This window comes from Bubalus kerabau, chromosome 4 (assembly GCF_029407905.1).
Source record: "Bubalus kerabau isolate K-KA32 ecotype Philippines breed swamp buffalo chromosome 4, PCC_UOA_SB_1v2, whole genome shotgun sequence".
NCBI lineage: Eukaryota > Metazoa > Chordata > Mammalia > Artiodactyla > Bovidae > Bubalus > Bubalus kerabau.
The window spans coordinates 68337574-68365225 of NC_073627.1; the positions used below are offsets into that span (position 1 = coordinate 68337574).

The 27652-nt window shown below is 37.8% G+C and overlaps 1 protein-coding gene across 2 annotated transcripts in view; it reads right to left on the bottom strand.

Annotated features, from left to right (window-relative positions):
* Nucleotides 1-221: 221 nt before the first annotated feature.
* Nucleotides 222-27652, bottom strand: part of LOC129649800 (uncharacterized) — a 210774-nt gene continuing 183343 nt past the window's right edge. Inside the window, exons 3-4 of one of the 2 annotated variants that reach the window (XR_008713283.1) lie at nt 1188-1349; nt 222-411 (exon numbers count right to left, since the gene is read on the bottom strand). The gene's annotated coding sequence lies outside the window, so the exon portion shown is untranslated. Of the gene's footprint in view, nt 484-1187; nt 1350-27652 lie in introns of both variants that reach the window. The other variant, XR_008713282.1, reaches the window with a different exon arrangement.

Below are 27652 nucleotides of genomic sequence, written 5' to 3' on the forward strand. Positions count from 1 at the left end.
AAATGGCAACCCACTCGAGTGTTCTTGCCTGGAGAATCCCAGGGACGGGGGAGCCTGGTGGGCTGCCGTCTGTGGGGTCACACAGAGTCGGACACGACTGAAGTGACTTAGCAGTAGCAGTAGCAGCAGATACTAATGACAGCAATATGACAATGATTCACAGTACTTAGAATTTAAACAGCAGACAGCTAAAATTGGCACCATTAAATTACCTTATTTTATTCTCATAATATACTTGTGAGGTCAGAATTATTGAGTAAATTATTAATTTTTTCATTGAAGTAACAGTCTGACATCATTCAAATGGCTTTTTGAGGGTCACCGTGCTAAATTAGACAGGGTTGGTGCTGACATCCAGTTCTGTCTGATTCCAGAGTCCAGGATCTTATTGCTTTGTCAAGTTGTCTGTACCTGGAAGAAGAGTTTCACCAGGGCCAAAATGAAGCAAAGGAACAGGTGAACTCTGTAGAGGCAGTAGTATAACTAGAAAAAGAAATGAGGTTTTAACAATAATTCATGATCTGTCACTTTTCTATTTTGACTGCTGGTTCACTGGTCTTTTTCTTCTATTACGGGTAACCTGTGCAGGTTAGCCCCTCAGACAGGAGGGGATGTGTTAGAGTGACAGCCTTAACAGAAAGTCCGTGTACCAGGAAAACCCTCCTGGCAGACCAGAGAGGTAGTAGCTAAGGAAGGACGTATAGAGTTGCCATCTAGTTCCCCCCAATGAACCCAGGGCGGCTGCTCCCTTGTGTCACAGCCTAGCCTGTGGAAGGGAGAGGCAACAGAATCTCTCATAGAAAATGCACAATAATTTGCAGGATTCCTAAGAACACCAGAGCTGGTGTTTCACTTCCCCATCATAGCCTATGGGAAGCTCTTATAGTCAGTGACCCAGCCATAGTCAACACAGGGCTCCCCACACCGCCACCCCCACCCATGACAGAGTAGCCAGAACTGGCAAATCTCTAGGGGAGCTCCCTCAAATCCTGCATCCTACACAATGGTGGCTAGACAACAGGCCAGAATGCCCTCAGCTTCCCAGAAACGCTTAGTGACAGGTGGGAAGGAAAGGCCTGGGGTACAGGGGGGACTCTGGAGACCTAAGTTCAGGTGCATTCCCCAGCTCCAGAGAAGGCCAAGAATCACAGTTATCAGATCCACAGAACCCTGAACCACAGACTTACCACTGTGCACCATGGTAGGATGCTCAACAGGCAGATCAGAACAGCCAGGCACACAAGAGATTACGGTTCACACAGGCGAGACCAGAACCACCAAACTCCCACCATTGGGACTGCTTGTTTCTGAAGACAGACAGCACCATGGGAAGGCACAAAGAAGAGACCCTTCACAAAAAGTAGAAACTTTTAAGTAAATTAGCACTAACCCAAATTAATCCCAAAGTGATTATTTTCAATGGGAACCGTGGAGGTATCTTTCAAAAGCCAGCACGAATTTGGTCCCACACCTACCTCTTTCAAACACTACTTCAGTCAGGTTGAGTGTTCTCTCAAAATTTAAAATGACTCACGTCATAAAAGGGAATAAGTAGTCTGTATCTCTGGGCGATATTGCATTTATTCTGACTAATCTGAAAAGAAAATAACCATCTGTAGGGGATTAATTTTCCAAACACAAGAGTAATTCACTTCAATTTTAGCAAACAGTCAATTTAATAATCAAATTCATCAATAAAATTAGAAGAGCAGATATTTTGACTCATCCAGATAAAATGACTAAGATCAGTTTTTATTTCAACCATTAATTTTGAAGTATAAAGTTCTAAAATGGGTCCTTGCCTAGTGATAGAAAATGAAACATCAATCATCAAGAAATAAGATCTCTAATTGCTCTGGACATTTTTTTTTTTCACATCTCCAGTGTTTATTAACCCTTCCATCAGAGAAATGAAAGAAAGGTTATATGAGGCGACATTATAAAATCTATCAAGTGAGTCACTTCTGCAGATTCTATTTTTCAAAAGGTCTCAGAGAAATCAAAGTATTATGCATAATCCAGGAGATGACTCTTTTCTAGTTAGCACTTAGTTCAGTTCAGTTCAGTTCAGTTCAGTTGCTTAGTTGTGTCCTACTCTTTGCGACCCCATGAATCAATGCACACCAGGCCTCCCTGTCCATCACCAACTCCCGGAGTTCACACAGACTCACATCCATCGAGTCAGTGATGCCATCAAGCCATCTCATCCTCTGTCGTCCCCTTTTCCTCCTGCCCCCAAACCCTCCAATCATCAGAGTCTTTTCCAATGAGTTAACTCTTCGCATGAGGTGGCCAAAGTACTGGAGCTTCAGCTTTAGCATCATTCCTTCCAAAGAAATCCCAGGGCTGATCTCCTTCAGAATGGACTGATTGGATCTCCATGCAGTCCAAGGGACTCTCAAGAGTTTTCTCCAACACCACAGTTCAAAAGCATCAATTCTTCGGCGCTCAGCTTTCTTCACAGTCCAACTCTCACATCCATACATGACCACAGGAAAAACCATAGCCTTGACTAAACGGACCTTTGTTGGCAAAGTAATGTCTCTGCTTTTGAATATGCTATCTAGGTTGGTCATAACTTTTCTTCCAAGGAGTAAGCATCTTTTAATTTCATGGCTGCAGTCACCATCTGCAGTGATTTTGGAGCCCCCCAAAAATAAAGTCTGACATTGTTTCCACTGTTTCCCCATCTATTTTCCACGAAGTGATGTACCAGATGCCATGATCTTCGTTTTCTGAATGTTGAGCTTTGAGCCAAATTTTTCACTCTCCTCTTTCACTTTCATCATGAGGCTTTTTAGTTCCTCTTCACTTTCTGCCATAAGGGTGGTGTCGTCTGCATATCTGAGGTTATTGATATTTCTCCCAGCAATCTTGATTCCAGCTTGTGCTTCTTCCAACCCAGTGTTTCTCATGATGTACTCTGCATATAAGTTAAATAAGCAATGTGACAATATACAACCTTGACGGCCTCCTTTTCCTATTTGGAGCCAGTCTGTTGTTCCATGTCCAGTTCTAACTGTTGCTTCATGACCTGCATACAGGTTTCTCAAGAGGCAGGTCAGGTGGTCTGGTAATCCCATCTCTTTGAGAATTTTCCACAGTTTATTGTGATCCACACAGTCAAAGGCTTTGGCATAGTTAAAAAAGCAGAAATAGATGTGTTTCTGGAACTCTCTTGCTTTTTCGATGATCCAGCAGATGTTCGCAATTTGATCTCTGGTTCCTCTGCCTTTTCTAAAACCAGCTTGAACATCTGGAAGTTCACCATCACAGGTTTGGAAAATAGCTTTTTCTTACATTTATTTTTAATCAAAGGATGATTGCTTTACAGTATTGTGTTGATATCTGGCAAACATCAGCATGAGTCAGCCAGAGGAAAGGGACATGTATTCCTATGAAAAATAGTTTTGAATGTCTGTGAGGGGCAAGAGGTGTACAAAGACCACTTATTACTGGACTAACTGCAATAGGGAGAAAGCTTAAAAGTGAATACAAAGAAGAGTTTCCTATTATTCCACTCAAAAAAGTAGATGCAGATGAACACAGGCTCCTGGAAAAAGGAACTTTAAATAGAGTTGATTTCACAAATCAACATGATAGACAATATCTATGTTGTTCATATTTCATGAAATATGCAAATAACAATAACCATAATTCAACATACACCAAGCATAATGTTACATGTTCTTGTGTACTTTATGTCACTTAATCTTCACAATAATTCTCTAAGGTAAGTATTATGCCTCCATTTTATAGGTGAGGAGACTGAGGCTGAGAAAATTTGAATAAGTAAGTGCAGGCATCACAATCTGAAAGTGGCAGTCTTCCAAACACTGAGCTCTTAACTATATAACCCTGTCTACTTAATCAGAAAACTTATGTGCCATAAACCAAATGAATAAATAAACATCTGACCATAACAGAAGCCAAAACTATCCAATAATGAAATTAAGCCTATACTATAAATTTCAATCATGTCTGACTCTGCGACCCCATGGACTGTAGCCAGCCAAGTTTCTCTGTCCACGGGATTTTCCAGGCAAGAATGCCAGAATGAGTTGCCATTTCCTTCTCCTGGAGATCTTTCTCACCCAAGGATCAAACCCATAACTCCTGTGTTTCAAGTGGTTCTCTACCACTGAGCCCCTGGGGAAGCCCATACTATTAATAACAGTAAGCACAAATTTAAAACTTTAAATTAAAAACACAATGCACAACAAAGTGAATCAGTTATGCATATACATATATCCACTCTTTTTTAGATTCTTTTTCCATATAGATCATTACAGAGCACTGAATAGAGTTCCCTGTGCTGTACTGTGGTAGTTATCTGTTTTAAATATAGTAGTGTATATCCCCGGAGAAGGCAATGGCACCCCACTCCAGTACTGTTGCCTGGAAAATCCCATGGATGGAGGAACCTGGAAGGCAGTAGTCCATGGGGTCGCTGAGGGTCGGACATGACTGAGCGACTTCACTTTGACTTTTCACTTTCATGCATTGGAGAAGGAAATGGCAACCCACTCCCGTGTTCTTGCCTGGAGAATCCCAGGGACGGGGGAGCCTGGTGGGCTGCCGTCTATGGGGTTGCACAGAGTCATATACGACTGAGTGACTTATCAGTAGCAGCAGCACCAGCAGTTTGTATATATATATATATACATACATATATATACACATATATATAAATCCAAACCTCCCATTTATCTATCCTGTCTTTCACCCTGTTAAGTATATAATGATTCACTTTGCTGTAAAGCAGAAAGTAATACAACTTTTTAAATCAACTGTACTCCAGTAATTTTTTTAAAATGATACATAATATAATATAAATAACTGATCCTAGTTTATGATTTAAAACAAGTTATGGCACCAGAAAGAAACCAGACCCTTGACATAAAAATGCATGCTACATACTCTTGGGGAAAGCACTGAGATACAACAATTTAATAAAAAGAATAAAATTAATTTCTCTCTGACCTAACTTTACCAGCTCTACAGAAATAAGTTCTACAAATAATTTTCAATCTTCTAAGGCTGAGAAAGATTATTAATTATTTGATTATACTAAACCTACTACTATATAGCTTTTCATTTATCTTCCTTTGGATATAAAGTTTGTTTCTTAAAGAAAATTTCTACAGCCTTTATCTGCTCCTAAATTCACTTCCTTACCTGCTGGTGTTTCAGGCTCATTTCAGTGAATGGCATATTAGCATAAAATTTAACTTCTTGTACTTAATTTAGAAGATATACCATCTTTTCTTGTCTAAATCTTTATGAGTACTAGCTAAAAATAATTAGTTTTCTGTTCAAAAATGGTTTTGTAATATTCTATGCGGTCTTATCTGTTCTGCTGCTCCTAGTGCTTACCTCTAATGCCTGAGTGCTTGCTGTAAAATTATTTGCCGGTTCCCCATTTTGAAAGAAGAATGAGGGATGCTAATTCCAATTATACCATTACAAATGAAAGCTTGATGTGGAGATAAATGAATTATCTCAAAGACTGAGATCATTTCTTGACAATCACAGAAGTGAGTTATTTGACCTACAAAAGCCTTTTTTCTTTTCTGATTTTTTAACTAGCTCATTTGCATCTTTTGGAGGAGTCCATTTTATTTCCTTTTATGGTTTCTGTAACCTTTAAATTTCAGCAGACATTCATTTTTACCTGTAAAAGTTTACATGGCAGTAGGTTATTTTGAGCTCAACTCAGTGGGAGTGAATTCTACACGAGCAATGCAGTAATGGGAGTGCTTTCTGTTTAAGAGGCCAACATCTTATCTATCTAGTCCATTGGAATGTGGAGGGGAAAGAGAGGCTGGCTGTTAAAACCTAGTGTGTACATGACACTAAGCTTGCTACTCAGAGAACTTCATCATCCCTCAGAAAAGCCCTTTGAATGGCAATGATTATTATCTATTAATATTGTTTTCTATATACCAGATAACCAAGGTGTTTCACTTTAAATAAGAAAAAGACTTTCTTTAGACTCATGGATATAGAGAAGAGATTTTTGTATGTTGAGGAGGTAGGAGGTGGAGGAAGAATGGGTTGGGAGTTTGGGTTTGCTGCTGCTGCTGCTGCTGCTAAGTTGCTTCAGTCATGTCTGACTCTGTTCGACCCCATAGACGGCAGCCCACCAGGCTGCCCCATCCGTGGGATTCTCCAAGCAAGAACACTGGAGTGGGTTGCCATTTCCTTTTCCAATGCATGAAAGTGAAAAGTGAAAGTGAAGTCGCTCAGTCGTGTCCGACTCTTAGTGACCCCATGGACTGTAGCCTACCAGGCTCCTCCGTCCATGGGATTTTCCAGGCAAGAGTACTGGAGTGGGGTGCCATGGAGTTTGGGATAAGCAGATGCAAATTATTATATACAGAATGGATAGACAACAAAATCCTACTGTGTAGCACAGGGACAGTATTCAATATCCTGTGACAAACCATAATAGGAAAGAATATGAAAATTACTGTGTACACACACACACATCACTTTGCTATACAACATAAATAGACACAACATAGGAAACTAACTATACTTCACTAAAACAAAAATTTTTAAAAAAAGAAGCAGAGTTTCTTTACAAGTCTTTCTGACTCAAAAGTCTGACTCTATCCATCTGCTATTGTGCTGTTCCTTTGGGAATTTGCCTTGAACGCACAGCCTGGAAAATCAAACGCCCATTTCCACATGGCTTCATCTGGCTGTCTCTCTAGCACACAGGTGTGGGTGGGGGATTTACCTCTCAGAGAAGCAGAAGGGACACGTCTCAGGGTCTCTGTGGCTACCCCTCCTATTATCACCTGCTTCTCACAGCTGAGGTAGCCTTAGTCAAGGAAGAAAGACACACACTTGTCTCTGGCAGTGAGTGGAGCCACCATACTTTTCAATTTCCATATTGACAAACTCAGATGACCTCAGGGAGCTCTCTTCCCTCCATTGTAGACAAGGTAACACGGAGGCTCAGACATGCAATACCATGGTGGTTTTGCACTGCTGGAACTCAGCTAAGTTAAGATGACCTTTTCCATCATCCCCTGCCCTGCCCTGTGTGGTCCTCAGTGGGAAATGAGTGTGAAACATGGGAGGTGAAACTGAAGGCAGAAGCCCCGCCCTCTGGAATCCAGTGCGGGTGCGGCTCACATTCATCTATGGGCTCTGCTGGTCACTAGTGGACATGGGGCCAGACCCACAGCAGCTCAGCTCCTGGAGCAGGAAGTCCTTGTCCAGCTAGGCCAAGTCCTTATCAGCAGGAAGTCCTTGTCCAGCTAGGCCAAGTCCTTATCAGCTCCCCTGACTGTAAGGTCTAATCTCACTGATAAATTTCTTATTCACTGTCACTCTTGATGGCTTTACTTCCTGTTGTTGTTCAGTCATTCAGTTGTATCCGACTCTTTGCAACTGCATGGACTGTAGCATACCAGGCTTCCCTGTCCTTCACTATCTCCCAGAGTTTGCTCAAACTCATGTCCATTGAGCCAGTGATGCCATCCAACCATCTCATCTTCTGTCGTCCCCATCTTCTCTTTGCCCTCAATCTTTCCCAGTGTCAGGGTCTTTTCCAGTGAGTCGGCTCTTTGCTTCAAGTGGCCAAAGTATTGCAGTTTCAGCTTCAATCCTTCTAATGAATATCTGAGGTTGATTTCCCTTAGGATTGACTGATTTGACCTCCTTGCTCTCCAAGGAACTCTCAATAGTCTTCTCTAGCTTACTTCCTGACTGGACTCTAAATGACTTGCCAGTTTCCCTTCAGCTGACACATTGGAAGATCCAGACTTCAATCTAGCTGCTCTCTCCCTCCACCAGCATGAATGTTAACAGTGGGGAGAAGAAGGAAAATGAATTTCCTGTCCATTAATAATCACGTGACTCAGACTTCCCTGGTGGTCCAGTGGTAAGGAAACCACCTGCCAATGTAGGGGACACATGTTTGAATTCTGCTTTAGGAAGATTCCACATGCCTTCGGGCAACTAAGTTTATAAGCCACAGCTACTGAGTCTGTGCTCTAGAGTCCGGGAACCACAACTATTGAAGTCTCTGTGTCCTAGAGCCTGTGCTGTGCAACAAGAGAAGCCACTGCAATGTGAACCCTGTGCACTGCAGCTAGAAATTAGCCCCTATTCACTGCAAACGGAGAAAAGAAGTGCATTAACAAAGACTCAGCCCAACCAAAAATAAAAAAAATAATCTTTAAAGAATAATCACATGACTTTAGCACATCTCCTTTTGCTCTTTTCTGTGCAAATGATTAAATAAGATGCATTGTTACTGCTAAAGTCTCTACTGTACCATCATACAGTCAGTGTTCTAAATTCCTCTCCGTTAGATACTACTTAGTAACAAAGTAAAAAAAAAAAATATATATATATATATATATGTGTGTGTGTGTGTGTGTGTGTATAGTCCAGGGCATTAAGGCTTTTTATACTTTTTCATGCATCATTGTAAAGCTTTTTCATAACAAATTATATAGTCACTCAAAGTGTTAGTCTTTCCTAAATGCACCTTTTGCAGCTATAATCTGTCTGCATCTAGGTGATTTTAGTTTCTCTAACAGTTGAGAAACTTCTTTATTGGGCAGTTAATTAAATTTATGTTCTGAGTGACCAATTTGTGTATTCCATTATCTGCCATAATATCCCCATTGTACATAATATATATTTGATTTAACAGCTCTAATCCCACCAAAATGCTGTTTCTCAGTCAATTGTTTTCATGGTCTCAGTTTCCCAAAGGGAATATGTCTGCAACTTTGCAGCAAATAATTTTCTAAGAGTATCATACTAGATATAAAATTTCCTCAGCTTTGACTGATAGCATCTTCACATTATCAATATCTTTGTATTTTACTTAAAATCCTTGGTTTAGAGCATGAACAAATGAATTTGCCAGTTCCCAGGTCCCAATATCAAGCAGAGAATATTAACCCTTTAACGATAGTATTATTCATGCATGTGTGCGCACATGCTAAGTCGCATCAGTCATGTCCAACTCTTTGTGACCCCACGAACTGTAACTCACCAGGCTCCTCTGTCCATGGGATTCTCCATGCAAGAATATTGGAATGTGTTCCCATGCCCTCCTCCAGAGGATCTTCCTGACTCAGGGATCGAACCTGCTTCTCTCATGTCTCCTGCATTGATACGTGGGTTCTTTACCACTATCTCCATCTGGGCATAATTTGTCTTATAAACAGTTTCAAGAGCATTGTTATCTTTAGCCACAAAAGATTTTTGCCATAGATAAAAGAAATCATTTCCTTTCAGTACTTATAATTGATTTTATGCTGAAATATATCCATTACCTCCAATAGTTAACAAAATGATTTGATTAAGCTTCTACAGGTCCTCTAGAAAACATTTCTTATATTGAAAATCTGCGGTCCATACTTTTGCCAAGACCAGACATTGACTAATTCCTACGTGTTAAATTTGTCAGCCATCTTATTTACTTTATTTTATACCTTTATACAAATAATATGAAGCCTACAAAGTTTTCTCTCTTAGTTGCATGAGTTTATATATAATGGTTTTCTAGCCCACATACAAAATTACTCCTGTAAGTCCCACCTTACCCACACACTAGCCAACTCATTGGAAAAGACCCTGATGCTGGGAAAGATGGCAGGAAAAATGGGCAACAAAGGATGGGATGGTTAGATAGCATCAGTGACTCAATGGACATAAGTTTGAGCTAACTCCAGGAGATGGTGAAGGGCAGGGAAGCCTGGCGTGCTGCAGTCCATGGCGGTCACAAAGAACAGGACATGACTGAGTGACTGAACAACAATAATTCACACAGTAGAGTTGGCAAATAAGAAAGGGTCAACAGATTAAAAATAATTCAAGGGGTAATTCACCTTAGAATAGTTTCTGGGATTCAAGTTCCCTTGACCCAAATTAGAAATGGTATGCAAGTATCTATCTGGGCAATGTACATTTTATATGAAACTTTGAGGATGCTATTTTGAATTTAAGCTTTAAAATTCTGAAGTGCATAACATATGGTGAGTTAAGTGTCTATTCTCCACACTTTGCATTTTCTTAAGTAAAAACTATGTGAAGTTTTCTAGCAACTTCTCACTGTCACTCCATGTTTTTTTTCTCTTTTCTCTATAAGCTGGCCCCATAGCCACTCAGCATGAACTGTTCATTGCACAGGGTCTTTTGAAGATTACTACATCCACATGACTATGTCCTGGCAACAGGGTCTCATGTGGTTTCCTCCTGGAATCTTCCATTGGATGTACTGGCTCAAGCCCTTGGCCCTCTTCCTTGTTCTGCTGTCTATAATCTGGAATCTGGATTGTGGATTTCATGGAATAAAGCCAATGAACCCACTTCAGGCAGGATGCCTATCTCCACACATACTAATTTTATATTATATAATCATTTTTTATTTCAGGATTTATCTAATGTATAGCATAATCTTATTCTAACTGGTACAGAAACTATAAATTTAAGAATTATCAAAGGTGCTTTTGCTATCAATATAACTAAATTTGTGATTAGTATGTATGAGGTAGAGTATCTAATATATTGAATTTTTATTAACTATCTTTCAAACCAAGTCTCTAGGGCCTTGGGGCTTCCCAGGTGGTGCAGTGACAAAGAATCCTGAAAATACAATCCTGGTAAAGCCTGACAATGCAGGAGATGCAAGAGACTTGTGCTCAATCCCTGGGTCGGGAAGATCCCCTGGAGAAGAGAATGGCAACCCATTACAGTATTCTTTCCTGGGAAATCCCATGGACAGAGGAGCCTGGTGGGTTGAAGTCCATGGAGTCGCAAAAAGTTGGACAGAACTGAGCATGTACACACTCTAGTGCCTTAACTGAAACACAGGCAAATATCTAGCTTTTTAGCTGTATATGAAAGCAGTGTGAATTCTTCATACTTGAAAGGAAGGAGACAGTTCTCCCTTTAGCTACTTTAAACTAGATTCAATTTAGGTTTTCTAAAATATATTTTTAGGGTAGATACACAGAAGGCTGTCTGACACAAAGTAGGTAGCCAATGGTCATAACAGCTGAGGTTTAATGCACTATGAGGCAAGTATTGCTTTTAGGAGTTTTACTTGATGAATACATTTAATCCATATAAGACATTTTGAATTTCTAAGTAGCTTTCTTCCTCTGACAAGCTCCCTAGCAGATTCTCAGTGAACTCTTTAATATCCTCTCAAGGGAATGAGGGAATTTCTGGGCTCCCCTCATTCATGGGAACTGGGTCAATTCAGGAGAAAGTGACAGTGTTAGTCGCTCAGTTTTGTCCAACTTTTTGTGACCCCATGGACTTCAACCTACAGGCTTCTCTGTCCGTGGGATTCTCCAGGCAAGAATACTGTAATGGATTGCCATTCTCTTCTCCAGGGGATCTTCCCAGACCAGGGAACAAACCTGGGTCTCCTGCATTGTAGGTGGATTCCTTACCATCTGAGCCACCAGGAAAGTCCAAAGAGACATGCAATACACACAGAGAGATTGTAAGTAAGAAGATGGAAGAATATATATTGTACAAATTCAAACCCAAAGAAAAGCTATAGGAAGGAGAACATGAACTGGCTTGGGATGCCAGGACCAGAAGAACATCATTGCAGCTAGGTGTCAAATATTTCCTAGTTCTACAGAAGAAAGTGACCTGGGCCTGGCATGTCCCCACCCCCAACCTCAGAGCAGAATACAGTCCAAATCTGCTCATTCATCCTCTAGACCAAGTGGGAAACCTCCCAAAAGCACAAGGTGAATTTTGAACCATTGTCAAGAGGGCAGATGGAGAGTTCCACCAACAGAGGAACAAACAACAGAGGAAGCAAATAGAAAGAAATAATAAAATGGCAGACTTAAGTTCTATCCTAGCAATAATTGGCTTAAATGTAAACATCTAAATAAACCAATCAAAGAGGGAGGATTGCAGAGCCAAAGATATGTTATTTGCAAGAAATTCAGTTAATACCTGATGATGTATGTACATTAAATTAAAAGTTTGGAAAAAATAATTCTGTGAAAAGATTTAACTGGAAAATAGAAGTAGCTAAATAATATCTGTTGAAGCAGACTTTCTACTGATTTCTACTGACAAGCTGGAAAATTACAGATGATGAAAAGATAAATTACCAGAAAGAGATAACAATCTTAAGTGTGGACCCCAGAAAAAATAGAGCTTTAGAATACATTAATAAACAAGGGACAGAGCTGAAAGGAGAAACAGACAAATCCATAATCAAAACTGTGAACTATAATATCTTCCTTTCAGTAACTGATAGGTTGCTAAACAAAAAATAGCAAAAACAAGGAAGCGGTAAACACACCATCAACCAACAACACCTAATTGACACTTACAGGGCACTGTACTCCCAAAATACAGCATTTTCTCAAGTTCCAACTGAATATTCACCAAGGAAGACCATATCCTGGACTATAATACACCTGTCAACACATTTATAAGAATGAAAATCATACAGAGTACATTCTGAGCACAGTGTAATCAAACGAAATCAATAAAAGAAAGACAATAGGAAATTCACTAAACATGTGAGTAGATAAAGTAAATAGGTCATGGATCTAAGAGAAAGTCTCAAGGAAGTATAGATCTAAATGACAATAAAAATAAACTGTATCAAAATATACGGGATACAGCTAAAGCAGTACTGAGAGGGAAATGACAGCACTAAGTGCAAACAGTAGAACAAGGAAAGACCTTAAATCTAGTTCCTATCTCAAGAAACTGGGAGAAGGGAGGAAGGTTCAAGAGGGAGGGAACACACGTAAACGCATGGCTGATTCATGTTCATGTATGGCAGAAACATTGTAAAGTAATCATCATCTAGTTAAAACTAAATGCATTTTTTTTTAAAGAAAGAGTAAAACAAATCCAAAGAAAGAAGGTGGAAAGGGGCACTAACAATCAGAGGAGAAAAAAACGAAGTTGAAAACAGAAACTCAGCAGAGAAAAATCAGTGGAATAGAAATCTTGATCTTTGGAAAAATCGATAAAATGGATAAACATCTACCAGAACTGACAAAAACATAAAAAGAAGATACAAATAGTCAATATCAAGACTGAAATAGTTTTCTATATATAGGTCTTTAGTTTCTTTAGGTAGATATATTCCTAAGTATTTTATTCTTTCCGTTGCAATGGTGAATGGAATTGTTTCCTTAATTTCTCTTTCTGTTTTCTCATTATTAGTGTATAGGAATGCAAGGGATTTCTGGGTGTTGATTTTATGTCCTGAAACTTTACTATAGTCATTGATTAGTTCTAGTAATTTTCTGGTGGAGTCTTTAGGGTTTTCTATGTAGAGGATCATGTCATCTGCAAACAGTGAGAGTTTTACTTCTTTTCCAATTTGGATTCCTTTTATTTCTTTTTCTGCTCTGATTGCTGTGGCCAAAACTTCCAAAACTATGTTGAATAGTAATGGTGAAAGTGGACACCCTTGTCTTGTTCCTGACTTTAGAGGAAATGCTTTCAATTTTTCACCATTGAGGATAATGTTTGCTGTGGGTTTGCCATATATAGCTTTTATTATGTTGAGGTATGTTCCTTCTATTCCTGCTTTCTGGAGAATTTTGATCATAAATGGATGTTGAATTTTGTCAAAGGCTTTCTCTGCATCTATTGAGATAATCATATGGTCTTTATTTTTCAATTTGTTAATGTGGTGTATTACATTGATTGATTTGCGGATATTGAAGAATCCTTGCATCCCTGGGATAAAGCCCACTTGGTTATGGTGTATGATCTTTTTAATGTGTTGTTGGATTCTGATTGCTAGAATTTTGTTAAGGATTTTTGCATCTATGTTCATCAGTGATATTGGCCTATAGTTTTCTTTTTTGTGTGTGGGATCTTTGTCAGGTTTTGGTATTAGGGTGATGGTGGCCTCATAGAATGAGTTTGGAAGTTTACCTTCCTCTGCAATTTTCTGAAAGAGTTTGAGCAGGATAGGTGTTAGCTCTTCTCTAAATTTTGGTAGAATTCAGCTGTGAAGCCGTCTGGACCTGGGCTTTTGTTTGCTGGAAGATTTTTGAGTACAGTTTCAATTTCCGTGCTTGTGATGGGTCTGTTAAGATTTTCTATTTCTTCCTGGTCGAGTTTTGGAAAGTTGTGCTTTTCTAAGAATTTGCCCATTTCTTCCTCGTTGTCCATTTTATTGGCATATAATTGTTGATAGTAGTCTCTTATGATCCTTTGTATTTCTGTGTTGTCTGTTGTGATCTCTCCATTTTCATTTCTAATTTTATTGATTTGATTTTTCTCCCTTTGTTTCTTGATGAGTCTGGCTAATGGTTTGTCAATTTTATTTATCCTTTCAAAGAACCAGCTTTTGGTTTTGTTGATTTTTGCTATGGTCTCTTTTGTTTCTTTTGCATTTATTTCTGCTCTAATTTTTAAGATTTCTTTCCTTCTACTAACCCTGGGGTTCTTCATTTCTTCCTTTTCTAGTTGCTTTAGGTGTAGAGTTAGGTTGTTTATTTGACTTTTTTCTTGTTTCTTGAGATGTGCCTGTATTGTTATGAACTTTCCCCTTAGGGCTGCTTTTACCGTGTCCCACATGTTTTGGGTTGTTGTGTTTTCATTTTTATTCGTTTCTATGCAAATTTTGATTTCTTTTTTGATTTCTTCTGTGATTTGTTGGTTATTCAGCAGCGTGTTGTTCAGCCTCCATATGTTGGATTTTTTAATAGTTTTTCTCCTGTAATTGAGATCTAATCTTACTGCATTGTGGTCAGAAAAGATGCTTGGAGTGATTTCTATTTTTTTGAATTTACCAAGGCTAGCTTTATGGCCCAGGATGTGATCTATCCTGGAGAAGGTTCCATGTGCACTTGAGAAAAAGATGAAATTCATTGTTTTGGGATGAAATGTCCTATAGATATCAATTAGGTCTAACTGGTCTATTGTATCGTTTAAAGTTTGTGTTTCCTTGTCAATTTTCTGTTTAGTTGATCTAGCCATAGGTGTGAGTGGGGTATTAAAGTCTCCCACTATTATTGTGTTATTGTTAATTTCTCTTTCATACTTGTTAGCATTTGTCTTACATACTGCAGTGCTCCCGTGTTGGGAGCATATATATTTATAATTGTTATATCTGACACTAATAGATGGAGAAATATACCATGTTCATGGATTGGAAGAATCAATATAGTGAAAATGAATATACTACCCAAAGCAATCTATAGATTCAATGCAATCCCTATCAAGCTAACAACGGTATTCTTCACAGAGCTAGAACAAATAATTTCACAATTTGTATGGAAACACAAAAAACCTTGAATAGCCAAAGCGATCTTGAGAAAGAAGAATGGAACTGGAGGAATCAACCTACCTGACTTCAGGCTCTACTACAAAGCCACAGTTATCAAGACAGTATGGTACTGGCACAAAGACAGAAATATAGATCAATGGAACAAAATAGAAAGCCCAGAGATAAATCCACGCACATATGGACACCTTATCTTTGACAAAGGAGGCAAGAATATACAATGGAGAAAAGACAATCTCTTTAACAAGTGGTGTTGGGAAATCTGGTCAACCACTTGTAAAAGAATGAAACTAGAACACTTTCTAACACCATACACAAAAATAAACTCAAAATGGATTAAAGATCTAAACGTAAGACCAGAAACTATAAAACTCCTCGAGGAGAACATAGGCAAAACACTCTCTGACATACATCACAGCAGGATCCTCTATGACCCACCTCCCAGAATATTGGAAATAAAAGCAAAAATAAACAAATGGGACCTAATTAACCTTAAAATCTTCTGCACATCAAAGGAAACTATTAGCAAGGTGAAAAGACAGCCTTCAAAATGGGAGAAGATAATAGTAAATGAAGCAACTGACAAACAACTAATCTCGAGAATATACAAGCAACTCCTACAGCTCAACTCCAGAAAAATAAATGACCCAATCAAAAAATGGGCCAAAGAACTAAATAGACATTTCTCCAAAGAAGACATACAGATGGCTAACAAACACATGAAAAGATGCTCAACATCATTCATTATCAGAGAAATGCAGTTCAAAACCACTATGAGGTACCGTTTCAGACCAGTCAGAATGGCTGCGATCCAAAAGTCTACAAGTAATAAATGCTGGAGAGGGTGTGGAGAAAAGGGAACCCTCTTACACTGTTTGTGGGAATGCAAACTAGTACAGCCACTATGGAGAACAGTGTGGAGATTCCTTAAGAAACTGGAAATAGAACCGCCTTATGATCCAGCAATCCCACTGCTGGGCATACACACTGAGGAAACCAGAAGGGAAAGAGACACGTGTACTCCAGTGTTCATCGCAGCACTGTTTATAATAGCCAGGACATGGAAGCATCCTAGATGTCCATAAGCAGATGAATGGATAAGAAAGCCATGGTACATATACACAATGGAGTATTACTCAGCCATTAAAAAGAATACATTTGAATCAGTTCTAATGAGGTGGATGAAACTGGAGCCTATTATGCAGAGTGAAGTAAGCCAGAAAGAAAAATACCAATACAGTATACTAACGCATACATATGGAATTTAGAAAGATGGTAACAATAACCCTGAGTATGAGACATAAAAGAGACACTGATGTATAGAACAGTCTTATGGACTCTGTGGGAGAGGGAGAGGGTGGGAAGATTTGGGAGAATGACATTGAAGCATGTAAAATATCATGTATGAAACGAGTTGCCAGTCCAGGTTCGATGCACCGATACTGGATGCTTGGGGCTAGTGCACTGGGACTACCCAGAGGGATGGTATGGGGAGGGAGGAGGGAGGAGGGTTCAGGGTGGGGCACACATGTATACCTGTGGCGGATTCATTTTGATATTTGGCAAAACTAATACAATTATGTAAAGTTTAAAAATAAAATAAAATTTAAAAAGAAAAAAAAAAGACTGAAATAGGATATATTCTTTATAGATCTTGCATCCATTAAGGAAAAATACAATGAACATCTTTATGCTCAAAAATTCATACATCTTTTGGAAACTACAAACTACCAAAACTCAGTCAAGATGAAAGTGATACCCTGCATAGTCTTATATTCTTTACACAAATTGAAATGCAATTAAAATTTTCAGGCCCAAGTAGTTTCATTGAACGATTTAAAGAATTAATGCCAATTTTACATAATCTCTTCAAAAAGATCAATGCATATGTCATACTTCTGTTGATAGGACATTTGTAAATTTGTACCAAATCCAGACAATGATTACAGAAGAAAAGGAATACTAGGGAGTATCGTTCATGAACTTAGACACAAAAATCTTCAACAAAATATTTACAGATCAAACTCAAAATTCATGAAAATAATTATACACCATGATCAAGTGCAATGCATTCTAGATCAAGGGTGGTCCATATCCTAAATCAGTAACTGACATCAATTATATAAATACCTACTATATCATCCTATTTCATTCAAATTAATCTATAAATTTAATGTAATTATTTAAATGCATACCATTTTTTTTTACATAGACAAGCTTATTCTAAAGTGTTCATGGAAAAGCAGAATTTTTACAATAGATAAAATATTTTGAAAAAGGAAAATAAATTGGGAAGTATCACTGTCTGTTTTAATAAGGCTTAGTATATAAGCTACAGTAATGATGATAGTATGTTATTGAAAGAGAAACAGACACAGAAACAATGGGACAGAGTAGAGATTCCAGAAAAAGACTCAAACAATATGCCCAGACTGTTTGTGATGAAAGGGTAAAAGGCTACACAGTGGAGCAAGTGTGGTCATTACAACAGCTGGTACTGAAGCCTTTGAGCATCCATAGGCAGTAAACAAACAGGCAAGGAAACAAATAAATAGATGGTGGATAGATAGATGGACTTCCCTGGTAGCTCAGCGATGAAGACTCTGCTGCAACGTAGGAGATGTGGGTTTGATCCCTGGGTTGGGAAGATTCCCTGCAGAAGGGAATGGCAACCTGCTCTAGTATTCTTATCTGGGAAATCCCATGGACAGAGGAGCCTGTTGGGCTACAGTTCACGGAGTTGCAAAAGAGTCAAACACAACTTAGTGACTAAACAACAACAACAAGGAAGACAGATGAACATCAACCTAAACTTCATATTGTGTATGTCTGAATTCAAAATGGATCATACAGATGCCCAACAAGCATATGAAAAGATGCTCATCACTGCTAATTGTTAGAGAAATGAAAATCAAAATCACAACAATGCATCACCTCACACCAGGCAGAATGGCCGTCATCCAAAAATCTACAAATAACAAATGCTAGAGAGGGTGCTGAGAAAAGGGAATCTCCTACCCTGTTGGTAGGAATGTAAACTGGTGCAGTCACTGTGGAAAACAGAATGCAGGTTCCTCAAAAATCTAAAAATAAACTTACCATATGATCCAGTAAACCCACTTCTTTGTATATATCCAGAAAAGACAAAAAATTGAAAAATACATGCACACTGATGTTCACAGCAGCACGATTTACAATAGCAAAGACATGGAAACAATACAAGTTCCCATTAACAGAAGACTGGCTTAAGAATATGTGATAGTGATAGCTGTAAACAATAGCCCATTGTTTTATATATATATATATATATATATATATATATATATATATATATATATAATTATTCAGCCATAAAAAGAATCAAATAATGCAAATTGCAGCAACATGGTTGGAATATAATTCTGAATGAAGTTAGATGGAAAAAGACAAGTATCATATGTTATCAGTTATATGGGGAATCTAAAAAATAATACAAATTAACTTATTTAAAACAGAAACACAAATAGAAAACAAACTGTGTTACCAAAGGGGAGCAGGGTAAGGGAAGGAGGGACAAATTAGGAGTATGGGATTAACAAATACAAACTAACATACATAAAATAGATAAGCAGCAAGTATTTCCTGTACAGAGAACTACATTCAATATGTTGTAATGACTTATAATGAAACATAATCAGGACAAAATAATAAATGAATCACTGTGCTATACACTTGGAACTAACATATTTTCAATCAACTATAAATCAATGCAAAAGGTAAATCATGGATTTAAATGTACGAGTATAAAATGTTCAGGAAAAATTTCAGCAGAAAATCTTTGAAATCTATGTCAAGGTAAAGAGTTCTTAGACTTGACAGACAAATAGTGATGTAAAATTGGAAAGTTGATAAATTGAACATCATAAAAACAGAAACGTTTTTCTGTACAAAAGACTACTAAGGGGACAAAACGACAAAGTACAGACTAGGAGAAAAATGTTAGAAAATCATATATGTGACACAAAACTAATGTCTAGACCAGACAAAGGGATCCTGTCTTTTGGAATTTTTTCATCTTACTATAGGGGTGGTTACCTGAACCTGCACAGGTAATATAATTGTACTGAAGTTAGTATGTACACACACACATGCGTCAACACATGTAAAATTTGGGAACTCTGAAAAGACTGGATCAGTAGATAGCATCTAGGTCAATGTCAAGGTCCTCCTTGTGATATTACACTACACTTTTGTAAAATATTACTAGGGGGAAACTAGGCAAAGTGTATATGTGTGTATGTTAGTCGCTCACTTGTGTCTGATTCTTTGCAACCCCACAAACAGCAGCCTTCCAGGCTTCTCTGTCCATGGGATTCTCCAGGCAAGAACACTGGAGTGGCTCACCATTCCCTTCTCCAGAAGTGTATATGGGACATCTCTTATAACTACACGTGAATCTGTAATGATATCCATAGAAATTTCAATCAGAAAACAGGATGGTTGTTGACTGTGGATTACCCTACCTCTCCATTTCTCCTCCTATTCAGTTTATATGTGCTAAATTGCACTTACAAAGATTTCACCATGGCAGCAGCAAGATATTTTTTTTAAACAACAGAAATGGAAAAAGATCAGATTTGTGGTTATCAGATATAGTGGGAGAATGAATACTGGAGGAAGGTTGGTCAAAAGGTACAAACTAGGATGGGGGTCACAAATAGACATGACTTAGTGCCTGAACAGCACAACACCTATGGATGTAATACACGGCATGATATTACGGTTAGCACTGTAGTATGACATACATGAAAGTTGTGAAGAGAAGAGATCCAAAGAATTCTCATCACAAAGAAAAAGCTTTTTAAAAAATTTTTCTATCATATCTATATGAGATAATGGATACTAACTAAATTTATTGCAGTAATCACTTCACAATAAATGCATATAATATATACACTAAACTTATCCAGTGATATATAGATCAATTATATCTCAATAAAACTGGAAAATATTAATAGCATAATTAAAATAAATATATTAAAAATGGGAAGGTTAAAAAAAAACACACATGAAATAAATGGTAAACAATATGACTAGCTTAAGAAAAAGTTCAACTTCAGAAGGAAAATGTGCCAAGAATAAATGGATGGAATTCAGACTAAAATCAAATATAACATAACAAAACACAACCACATACAATCAAAGCAAGTGAAAGCAAACTATATATAACTACACACACACACACACACACACACACACACACATACACACACACACGTATGTGTGTTCAGACACCAGCTGAACAAAATCTCACATTGTATACACTCCTGTGGATAGTTGATTGAATGTGCCTTAATTTTTTTTGAAAGTATCTGTGCATATCTTCCATTATCAAAAGAAATAAATGATAAGGATAGTAGGAATTCATTTAATAGTTTTCATTCTTTCAGATTATCATAACTGCATGAAAATCAATTTTCATTGATTTCACTGATTCATGGAAGAAAAGCTATGACCAACATAGACAGCATATTAAAAAGCAGAGACATTACTTTGCAGAAAAAGGTCCATCTAGTCAAAGTTATGGTTTTTCCAGTAGTCATGTATGGATGCAAGAGTTGAATTATAAAGAAAGCTGAGTGCCACAGAATTGATGCTTTAGAACTATAATGTTGAAGAAGACTCTTGAGAGACCTTTGGACTGTAAGGAAATCCAACCAGTCAATCCTAAAGGATATCGGTCCTGAATATTCACTGGAAGGACTGATGCTGAAGCTGAAACTACAGTATTTGGGTCATCTGATGTGAAGAACTGACTCATTGGAAAAGACCCTGATGTTGGGAAAGATTGAAGGCAGGAGGAGAAGGGGACAACAGAAGGTAAAATGGTTGGATGGCATCACTGACTCAATGGACAGAGTTTTAGCAAGATTTGGGAGTTGGTGATGGACAGGGAAGCCTGGCATGCTGTAGTCCATGGGATCGCAGAATCAGACATGGCTGAGCGGCTGAACTGAATTGAACTGATGAAAATTAATTAATCACCATAACATGAGGGCAAAACTTGTATATATCATATAAAAAATTCAGAGACACTTTTTAAATGTTTGGAAATGGTTAAATAGGATTTATCTTATTAGACACAAGTTAAAAATCACTTAATGTATCAGCAGACAAACATTAGACAACTTAGTGCATCTCACTGCGTCTTCAAAGCAACCTCACTTCCAGAAGCAAACTGCTCCTCAGAAGATCTGGGCCAAAGGGGAGTGAAGTATGTATGTGACATAGTATGTAGTGTATGTGACAAATTTTTAGAGCCTCAGTCTTTAGAGACTTATTTGAAATTTGCATTTTATCTTGTCATATTTCCATGGAAACACAATGGCAGTACACATCCTGCTGTTTCATCAGGTACAGTTTTGATTCAGAGAGCTGGACAATTTGTCACAAGGCTTCTCATGCCCCATTTTGAGAAGCAGAGCTTTTTGGAGGTAAATGACTCTTTGTTGAGTAGAGTTTTTCAAGGTTGAACAAGGAATGAGTGAATGTCAGACTCCTTGTGTCTGACTGTAGCCTGCCAGGCTCATCTGTCCATGGGATTCTCCAGGCAAGAGTATTGGAGTGGGCTGGCATTTCCTGTTCAAGGGGATCTTCCCAATCCAGGGCTCAAACCTGGGTCTGCTGCATTGCAGGCAGATTCTTCACTGTCTGAGCCACCAGTGAAAACTTTATTAAACATTTGTAATAATATGATCCAAAATATGTAAAGTAGAAAAAGTTGATCAAACTACACCAGGAAATAGACCAAAACCATAATCACATTGGAAGATATTAAAACATGTCCTTCTGAATATTCTGTAGAGCTTTGATCTAAATTTTTAGCATTTAAGAAACAGTATAGTTGTAGCAATAATTTCTTCCAAACATGTACATGGCAGCCAGCAACTTAGATACTCATATAAAATATAGTCATCCTGTTAGCCAAATTATTCTGGTATGGAAAAGAGATAGATTACTTAGACATAATTATTCAGTTCATATTCCCTATTATGACATACTGGCAACAAAGCAATTTTCAGATTTTTTTTTTCCATAAACACATTATTATATAAAGAGAAAGAGCTAAAGTTAATGTGACAATTGTACTAATTATAAAATAAGAGCATTTTGTATATACAATTCTCTATAATTTGCTCATCATGACACCATCCATAAGAGTTTGATTCATTTTCTACAAACGCACATTATTTTCCCTTCCTACAATTCTGTAAATTCTGGACCTTTTAACCCTCTGTCTCTCCTAACATCACACAGGGAAGGCTCCTTCAAACTCAGTCTACTAAACTTGGAAACTCCGTGGGCTGTGAAACTTTTCCCATTCTTATTTCCTTGAAGACAATGGACATATTTTTGCTTTTAGAACTTCAGATTCTAAAGTGAGTTTTGAAGGGGATGTGAAAGTAATCTAAGAATTTTTATTAGAACAGAATCTGAAAAAAGGATGGAAGATATTTATGAGGACACACATTACACAACATGAAGAAATATAAGAGGAAAAACAGAAATATTCATCAATTTAGAAGCCAGTAAAATAAGGACAATTTGTCAGTACAAGAAAATACTGTTGATCTATTAAAAATATGGTCCATGTGTAAACAATGATGTCTGCAGAGGCTCATGATACACTGTGACATGTAGAAGCTAATTGTAAATCTGAATGTATTTCATGATTTTATCTGGCTTTATACAAAATCTCATGAACACATATACTTGTATATGCATATTTTTTCATAATATACACTCAGTTCAGTCGCTCAGTCATGTCTGACTCTTTGTGACTCCATGGACTGAGGCACACCAGGCTTCCCTGTCCATCACCAGCTCCAGGAGCCTGCTCAAACTCATGTCCATTGAGTCAGTGATGCCATCCAACCATCTCATCCTCTGTCGTCCCCTTCTCCTCCTGCCTTAAATCTTTCCTAGCATCAGAATCTTTTCTAAGGAGTCAGTTCTTCGCATCAGGTGGCCAAAGTATTGGAGTTTCAGCTTCAACATCAGTCCTTTCAATGAATATTCAGGACTGATTTTTTTTGGATCTCCTTATAGTCCAAGGGACTCTCAAGAGTGTCATCCAACACCACAGTCCTAAAGCATCAATTCTGTGGCACTCAGCTTTTTTTATGCTTCAAGTCTCACATCAATACATGACTACTGGAAAAACCATAGCTTTGACTATACAGACCTTTGTCTGCAAAGTAATGTATCTGCTTTTAAATATATTGTCTAGATTTGCCACAGCTTTTCTTCCAAGGAGCAAGAGTCTTTTAATTTCTTAGCTGCAGTCACCATCTGCAGTGTTTTGGAGCCCAAGAAAATAAACTCTGTCACTGTTTCCATTGTTTCCCCATCTAGTTGCCTTGAAGTGATGGGACTGGATAACATACACTACTTTTATCATTTAACAAAACAAAAACTGAAACAGAAGGACTAAAAAAAGATAAGGAAGATAGGGTTTTATATTCACCTCTTAAAAATTCTTTCTTCATAATGGTAAAGCTGTGAGAAAGTGAAACTGTTAGTCACTTAGCCATGTCCTATTCTTTGCGGCCCTGTGGACTATAGCCCACCAGACTCCTCTGTCCGTGGAATTCTCTGTGCAAGAATACTGGAGTGAGTTGCCCTTCCCTTCTCCAGGAGATCTTCCCAACCTAGGGATGGAACCTCAGTCTCCTGTATTGCAGGCAGATTCTTTACCATCTGAGCCACTAGAGAAACCCAGTGGTAAAGATACACTTGATTAATTTTTCCCCATTTACTACACAGAAAGCCCTGGACTGGGAATTTCATAGAAAACAGAAACAGACATTATCTTAACCACTGATATGGACTAAATGCTTTATACATGAACAGGTCTTAAAATGATCTGTGCTTTAAACAGATGGACCCAAATGCAGTTCTGAGTGGAGAAGAGTGGATGTGGATAAGTCATTTGGGAGACCATGATGATGGTTCCAGTAAGAATCACAGCTACAAGTATTCAGATAGTGGCAGGAGAGTCCGTGCAGCTTCAGGAACCGAAGTAGCATTAATGATATGGGTTTTGACCAATCAGAATGGTCATCATTAAAAAGTCTAGATGTATCAAATGGTAGAGAGGGTGTGGAGACAAGGGAACCCTCCTATATTGTTGGTGGGAATGTAAATTGGTACAGTCACTATGGAGAATAGTATGGAGTTTCCTCAAAAAACTAAAAATAGAGTCTCCCTATGATCCAGCTATCCCACTCCTGGGCAGATATCCAGAGAAAACTGTAATTCAAAAAGACGCATAGCACTATGCTTGTTGCAGCACTGCTTACAATAGCCAAGACATGGACGTGACCTAAATGCCCAACACAAAGGAGTGGATAATAAAGGAAGGACAAATAGCACATGATATTACTTATATGTAGAATCTAAAATACAACACAAATGAACCTATCTCCAAATAGGAAACAGGCACATAGAGAACAGACTCGTGGTTGCTAAGGGGGAGGGAGGGGATGTAAGGGACAGGATGGGAGGATTGGATTGAGAGTTTGGGGTTAGCAGATACAAACTATTATATACAGAATGGATAAACAACCAAGTCCTATTGTACAGCACAGGGAACTATGTTCAATATCCTGGGACAAACCATAATGAAAAATAATACATATATTTGAAAGTAAAAGTGAAGTCACTCAGTCCTGTCCAACTCTTTGCGACTCCATGGACCATAGCCTGACAGGCTCCTCTGCCCATGGGATTCTCCAGGCAAGGATCCTCGAATGGGTTGCCATGCCCTTCTCAGGGGGATCTTTCTGACACATGGATCACACCCGGGTCTCCCGCATTACAGGCAGATTAACGTCTGAGCCACTAGGGAACATCATATATATATATAATTTCATTTATATACATGATAGAATAATATCTATATAATTGAATCACTTTGTTGTACACCAGAAATTAACACAACATTGTAAATCAACTAAATTTTAATTAGAAAAAATGATAAAATAATTTATTTTATAACATATAATATTTATTTATTTATTTATTTTACCCTTAATTCATCCTCTAGGATGCTTCTTTTATTTTTTTAATTTAATTTAATTTTATTTTTTAACTTTACAATATTGTATTGGTTTTGCCATATATCAAAATGAATCCGCCACAGGTATACATGTGTTCCCCAATAACATAGTGTTAATAATAACACTATGGGAGTTGGATGGCTAGTAGGACATGATGGAACAGGACCACCCCAGCACATCTTTCAGTTTTCTGACTTCCCCAGTGGATGGATGGTAGAAATGCTCACTGATTTGGGAAACACTGGGACAAAACCTAATCTGAAGAGTGGAAAAAAAAAAAGAAAAGATTTGGGAGCTATACTGATTAGTCAGGTTCCTTGAGAAAGAGGTTATCAAGTAGGCAGTGAAATTTTTGAATCTGAAGTTTTCAGGAGAAAGTTAGGTTCCTCATAGCCATACAGATTATCATAAAAGCACACATAAGGATGAAAGTCTCAGCGCATAAGATGTTAACTGGAAAAAGTAGACTGCAAGAGCTTATTATTGGATCTTCCAGCATCTATTAGCTGAACATGGGTGGCTAAGCCTGTTAAAGTTATTAACGATGGGCAGCCAGAGGTATGAAAGAGCAACTAGATAGTATCCTGCTCTTAAGTGCAAAAAAGTTGTTATTTACTCAAACTTGGGTATTTCAATATTCACTTACATAACATTGCCAGCCATAGGCATTAATTTCTGCAAAAATCCCCTAGTCAGTAATGTAGTATGGCAGATTTGCATTGTTATACAGCAGAAATCACCCAACACTGTAAAGCAAATTTCCTCCAATTAAAAAAAATAAATTGAAGGGCTTCCTTGGTGGCTCAGTGCCAATGCAGGTTAGATCTCTGAACACAAAGGATCCCAGATGCTGCAAAACAACTAAACCCATGTTCCATAACTACTGAGCCTGTGCTCTAAAGCCCAGGAGACACAACTACTGAAGACCATGTGCCCTAGAGCCTGTGCTCCACAATACGAGAAGCCTCCACAATAAGAAGCTTGTTCACTACAATGAAGACTAATCTCCACTTGCTGCAGAGAAAAGCCCACACAGCAATGAAGACCCAGCGCTGCCAAAAATAAATAAATAATTAAAAAATAAAAAGAAAAAAATTTAAATTTAAAAAGTGGGCTGAGACAAGGAACTATAATCAATATCTTATAATAATCTTTAATGGAAAAGAATTGGAAATATATATATATATACATATAATAGATTCACTTTGCTACACACCTGAAACATAGTAAATCAAATATACTTCCATAATAAAAAGGAAAATAATGTGTTAACACTATTGTTAAACTATTGTGCAGACTTTTGTGCTGTGTAAAAAAACACACCCCTAAAATAGTGGCCTAAAATGGCATTTATTTTTGTTTCTAATGGATCTGTGGATTGACTGAGGTTGTCTGGGAGGCTCTTCCTTGGCATTTTTTATGGTCTGATTAGATGGCAGCTGGGACTGAAACACCCAGAGACTTGATTGCCCAGGGTGGCTTGCTCACTGGCCAACACAGGACACTGACTACTGACCTGGAACACAGTAGTAGGAGCTGCCCACAGGGCCTTCACACAGTCAGCATTCTACAAAAACAGGCAAAACCTGTTAGTCACCTTCAAGCCGGCACCGAAAAGTGGCACAGCTTTAATCCCATCATATTCTATAGGTCAAAATAGACATAAGCCAATACAGATTTAAGTGGGTAAAACATTAAATTATTGTTGGAGCCATAACAGAACTTGTAGCCAGCTATAATGCAACACGATTCAAATAAATGACTAGAGTGTTTCAGAGATGAGGAAGCGTTAACATTGCTAAATGGAAATCAGAAGTCAAGTTCAAGAAACTGATAAATTTCCACTCAACCTTCTTAGAATCACCTCAATTTACTTTTCATGTATTTATTTATTTGCTGAATTGTTTAGCTACATGTTCCTTGTCTCATTCAAAACAAACAAAACATAAAAGTGAAAAAAAAAATAGTACATGAGTCAACGTATTTTATTATAGCTTGTCCAATGGGAAGCTTACAGAAAGGGTAAATGTAGTGATAATGTCATGAGATTCAAATTAAACTTTATTTTTTAATATGGAGCAGAAAGAATTCTTTCTCTTTAAATAAACAAATGTAAAATTATATTAATATTTTCTTGAGGAAAAAGATCTTTAGAAGCCTATTTTAGTACTTAAATCAGATAATAAGATAAATATATATCAAAATTGCTTTCTTTTAGAAATTAAAAAAATAAAAATAAAGAAACCAGCAAGGCATTATATAGTGGAAGAAATTTAAA